General features: G+C 44.8%; 1 pseudogene; it reads left to right on the top strand.

Annotated features, from left to right (window-relative positions):
* The first annotated feature begins 3,245 nt into the window (after positions 1-3,245).
* Positions 3,246-5,508, top strand: LOC101571402 (annotated as a pseudogene).
* Positions 5,509-6,019: the final 511 nt, after the last annotated feature.

Consider the following 6,019-nt stretch of genomic DNA (forward strand, 5'->3'; position numbering starts at 1 on the left):
TAAACAATGAAAAGAGAGCAAGGAGAAGAGCTAGGAAACATGACAGGGGCAAGCCATACTGTTATATGTAGAAGATTGGTAAGGCAATGATCCTGAGAATCTGCAGAAGATTTTTGAATCTTGCAGTTAATTGGAATGATTCTCACCCTGACTGTACATACAGATACCTGTGAACTAAGAAACTGCACTGAAGATGGCAATTTGTTATAGTAGGTTTATGCTTACAGTGCCTGTCATTCTGGTCTTCTGAATACAGGCTGCTTATCTTGACATGCCAGTTGCTGTCATGCTGTCTCTCAGGTAAATGATTGTTCAGAAAGAACGGGGTGGGGAATGAAGGCAGGAGACAGGATATGGAATGTTGTGGGACTGTACTGCTACAAGGTTGTATATGGTTAGATTTCTGGACTTATGTGTAAACATAAGAAGCATATGATTCTTTATGCGTATTTTTAAAATATATTTGAAATTTTAAATGTTTTTTCATCATATTCTGTAGGGAGTTAAAATTCAACATATCAATACTTAATGAAAAATACCTGTTCCATGTTATATCTAGGATGTTTGATATTCAGACAGATAGTGAGGTTAAGCTTAACAGCCTAAGTTGTATGGTAATAACAATAGGTTTCTCTTCTGGAGTGTTAACAACCTAAGTTTGCAGACAAAAATTGGAGAAAAAGGAGGGCCACAAGGAAATCCAACATTTTCCCCCTAGCCTTCCAAGGTCAATTAAAACTCAGGATATATGAGAACTTGTACTGTAACGTCATGTAGTATCCCAAATTTTCTTATCAAGGAGGTTATGGAGCCAAAGAAGAAAGTGATCAATGATGTACAGTGTGGCTAAGGAGAGTCACATGGAGAGAAAACAGTCTCTCAGACTTTCACGGGGAGCACATTGGCCAAGCAATGGCTGTGACTCATCCACATGGCTGACACTGACAAAGGATCTACAATCTGAAGTACAGGGTATCAGGATAAGTCCTGAGGGGATTTGATTGACCTCATCAGATCCAAAAGCTACAACTCTTGTTGTATAGGTCTTGCTTTATCTTGGTCTTAACCATCCAGCAGAAAAGTATAAAAGCAAAGTATAAGTAAAGCCATGTTGCTATGTTGAGCTGTAGGGGACTTAGGTCAACAATTTGTGACACTACCAGTCAAGCAGAAGACCCAACACTATTATGGATTACTGGACTCTTTTAGAATATTTTTGCTGAGTTAGCATAGCTATAATATTTAAATGACGGAACTAAACAAAAAAGTCAATATATAAATGATTGTCCATTTTGCATCTGTGTATTCAAAATTTTTAAGAGAGATATATAGTTACATTCTCTTAAAGAATAGTGGGATTTGTTCTAGTAGTGTTTTTGGATAGGATATCATGTCTGCATCTTGTACAGCAAATAACCACTAGGAAGACAGTATGCAATGCGTTAATTATTGAAACTGTCCTACCAATTTGATTTGAAACTGTCTCATTGCTATTTGTCTGTCAATAAAATAATGGAAAAAAATAAATCAACCAATAACAACAAAAAAAAGAATAAATAGGGCATTTATCTCGATTTTCTTGCACAAATAACACTTCAGGATAAGCAAATAATAGTTAATAAGGGAATGCTCCTCCTTTTGTAAGATGTCCAGTTTTTGTAAGAATTGAAAAGGAAGGAATGGAAAATATTATAATGTCACCATTTTTAAATCTCTAATGAAGTAAGAGATGTAGGGTATGTCTGCCAATGGCTTCTAAGACTATAATGAAAGTGTGAGGAACACCTCTGTAATAATTGGACTAGGCAGACCAAGTGTGAAGCCACTCTTAATTTACACCTTGACTCCTGAACCTAACTAGACAACAGGCACCTCTTCAGGTGATATAATAGGGATATGAAGCACCATCTAAAACATTCTTGCCCCAAAAGCTCAAAATTCATTTCCATCTAGCTTTAGATCTAACTACCAGCTGAGTGAATTGGGGATATAATTAGTCAAATCTAGAGTACAGAATGTTTTGCAAAAAATGATGATAGACTTTCTTCAATGAGTAAATAAATGTTAAGGGAAAAGTGGAGAGGGTGTAACTATTAAATGTTTTCTGAAAAGGAGGTAGACACAGACATATTTTTTAAAGAGAATAAAAAGTAGTGGAAAAAAAAAACCTATTAGAAATGATACAGAATTTTACTAAACAAAATAATAGGAATTCAACAAAAGTTGTTATGTTGCACAGAGTTGTCTTCAAATTAGTTGTTTAGATTACCATATATAAGCATGCAAAATTAATTTTAAAAAGTTATAAGAAATTAAAAGGAGAGGAAAAAATATTTAAGCATTAATTGGTCCTTCCAAGCTACCCTGTGTCTATACATAAATATATCTTTTCCCTTCCTTCTTTTTTGTCCTTTTTCTCATCCCAGCTGTTCCTTCCCTTTGCACGAATATTTTCCCTTTCACAATATCTATCCTACATTTCATGTTTTATTTGTTCTTTCAGTTTCTTACCCTAGTGAAATGATATTCAAGCGGGTTCTCACAGCACTAAGATTCCCACAGCTTATTTGGGTTGTGTACGCCTGGACCAGCAACTGGGAAGAGAGGGAAGGGACGGCCAGGCCGCACAGTGGGATGTCACCTCGCTGACTCTGTCTTCCCAAGCCGGGAGACAGCAGGGTGGTTCCTCAGTGCAGGCCTTCTCCAGCCACTTGGTTAGGAGCAACTGCGCCCAGGGACAGTTGGCTGAAAGAAGAAGGAAGGAACTCATTGGCTCGGTTCTCGTCTGCTTGTCCCTGGTCAAAGGCACCCTCTGAGAAGCCAGCCTCTGCCTTTGGCTACCCACCACACTGGGTCTTCCAGTCCTTGCAGGACACCAGCTTTCCTGCTCAGTGGGCAAGTGTTTCACCCACGGCCAAAGGCGGCCTTAAGCCAAGAGTGACAAAAAAGGAGGGAGAGGAGACCGGCATAAAAGGCAGTTTACTACCTTTCCCTCTCCTGCACTCCTGATATATCCAGCTCCCGAGTCCCCACTTGGGCTTCTCCTTTGTCCTGGGACAGAAGTCTCCCTACTCTGCCCGTGAGGACTAGATGTGCCTTCAAGCTTGTAAACTGCGATCTGCAGGAGAGACCAAAACAAAGCAAAACAAACACCACTACAGAATTGTAGCTGCTCAAGGGAAACAGTTTTACAAAGGCCACCACGAGGTGGCGCTATCAGGCCTGGCTGAATTCCTTACCTCAATAATCCCTGGGCTCCAGTGGCACACTGCGCTCTTAGGGCACAGGAAGACCAACCCCGGCGGTGACTGAGAAGAAAGCCAAAGTAATTGCCGTAATGAATGCTGTGGAAGAAAACCAGGGGCCTGGGGACTCACAGAAGGTGCAGGAGGCCAGCCCTCCTGCTGTGCAGCCGCCCATTGACCCTGCATCCCCCCCTCCCCGCCCCCCACCACCCTGAGCCTGCGGAACTGACGCTGGGAACAAGAATGCTACCAATGCAGCTGACGAAGAGCCGGACTGTGAGAACGGCCTGGGTTTTGGCATTGGGGAGCTGGTGTGGGGGAAACTGCGGGGCTTCTCCTGGTAGCCAGGCCACATTGTATCTTGGTGGATGACAGGCTGGAGCTGAGAAGCTGAAGGCACCCGCTGGGTCATGTAGTTTGGAGACAGCAAGTTCTCTGTGCTATGTGCTAAGAAGCTGAGGCCTCTGAGCTCCTTCTGCAGCGCATTCTACCAGGCTCCCTGCAGCAAGCAGCCCATGTACCGCAAGGTGATCTACAAAGTGCTGCAGTTGGCCAGCAGCCGTGCAGGGAAGCTGTTCCTCGCCTGCCATGACAATGCCAAGAGTGACACTGCTAAGGCTGGGGAGGCGCAGAACAAGCAGATGATTGGATGGGCCCTTGGAGCGTTCCAGCTCTCCGGCCCCCAGGGACTGGAGCCATCAGAAGAGGAGAATCCCTACAAGGAAGTTTACAGAGACATGTGAGTTGAGCCTGAGGCAGCTGCATACCCACCACCTTCTCCAGATAAAAGGCTATGGAAGAGCACAACAGAGAAGCCCAAGGTTGAGATTATTGATGAGGGGCCCGGGAGATGGCTCAGTAGAATAAGTGCTTGCCTGGCAAGTGCAAGGGTCTGAGTTCAAATCCCTGGTTCTGCCAAAAACAAACAAACAAACAAAAAAGATTATTGATGAACACACAAGAGAGCGGCTGGTGTATGAGGTGTGGCAGACATTCCGGAACATTGAGGATATTTGCATCTCATGTGGGAGCTTCAGTGTCACCCTGGAGCACCCGTGCTTCATTGGAGAAATGTGCCAGAACGGCAAGAACTGCTTTTCGAGTGTTCCTATCAAAATGACAACAATAGCTACCAGTCCTACTGCACCATCTGTCGTGGAAGACGCAAGGTGCTCAGGTGCGGGAACAACAACTGCTGCAGGTACTTTTGTGTGGAGTGCATGGATCTCTTGGGAGGGCCGGGGGCTGCCCAGGCAGCTGTCAAGGAAGAGCCCTGGAGCTGCTGCATGTGCGGGCACAAGGGTGCCTATGGACTGCGGCCGTGGTGGGAAGATTGGCCTTCTGGGCTCCAGATGTTCTTTGCCCATAGCTATGACCAGGAATTTGACCCTCCGAAGGTTTATCCACCTGTCCCAGCTGTAAAAAGGAAGCCCATCAGGGTGCTGGCTCTCGTTGATGGAATCGCTACTGGGCCCCTGGAGCTGAAGGACCTGGGCATCAGGGGGACCACTGCATTGCCTCAGAGGTGTGTGATGACTCTATTACAGTGGGCATGGTGCAGCATCAGGGGAAGACCATGTATGTCAGGGACGTCTGCAGCATTACACAGAAGCATATCCAGGGGTGGGCCCATTCGATCTGGTGACTGGGGGCAGTCCCTGCAATGGTTTCGCCATTGTCAACCCCACTTGCAAGGGACTCTACGAGGGCCCTGGCCAGCTCTTCTTTTAGTTCTACCACCTCCTGCATGATGTGCAGCCCAAGGGGGAGATGATTCCCCCTTCTTCTGGCTCTTTGAGAATGTGGTGGCCATGGACATTAGTGACAAGAAAGACATCTCATGATTTCTCAAGTCCAATCCTGTGATGATTGATGCCAAAGAAGTGTCGGCTGCACACAGGGCCTGCTCCTTCTGGGGTAAGCTTCCTGGTATGAACAGGCCATTGGCATCCACTGTGGACAATGAGCTGGAGCTGCAGGAGTGCCTGGAACACGGCCGAACAGCCAAGTTCAGCAAAGTGAGGCCCATTCTTCTAGGTCAAACTGCATAAAGCAAGGCAAAGACCAGTGCTTTCCTGTATTCATGAATGAGAAAGAGGACATCTTATGGTGCACTGGAATGGAAAGGGTGTTTGGCTTCCCTGGCCGCTACACTGTCTCCAACATGAGCCGCTTGGCGAGGCAGAGGCTGCTGGGCTGGTCCTGGAGCGTGCCAGTCATCCACCTCTTCACTCCACTGAAGGAATATTTTGCTTGTGTGTAAGGGATGTGGGGGCAAACTGAGCTAGTGGCACAAAGTGAAGCAAACGAACAAAAACCCCCACAAAAAACAATAAAGCACCGAGAACATGAGGATGGAGAGGAATATCAGCACCCTGAAGAGAAAAAGGGATTTAAAACAGAAACCACAGAGGTGGAAATACTGGAGGGCTTTGCCTTGTGAAAAGGGTTGGACATCATCCCCTGAGTTTTCAGTGTTAATCTTCAGTCCTATTTAAAAAGCAAAACCAAGCCCCCTCCCTTCTCCCCTTTTTGGGTCAAACTTTTTGTTTTCTTCTCTTTCAGAGGGGTTTTCTGTTTGTTTGTTTTTTCTGGCTGTGACTGAAACAAGAGTGTTATTGTGGCAAAAATCACTAACAAAATACAGTAATGATGCCTAGCAGAGGAAAGGTCAGAGAGACGAGAAGAGGAAATTCTATAGAAATCTATATTGGGCATTTTTCTTTTTACTATATATCTTTAAAATATATATATATATATATATATATATATAT

The sequence above is a fragment of the Octodon degus genome, unplaced genomic scaffold (genome assembly GCF_000260255.1).
Source record: "Octodon degus isolate 3935 unplaced genomic scaffold, OctDeg1.0 scaffold00142, whole genome shotgun sequence".
Lineage (NCBI taxonomy): Eukaryota > Metazoa > Chordata > Mammalia > Rodentia > Octodontidae > Octodon > Octodon degus.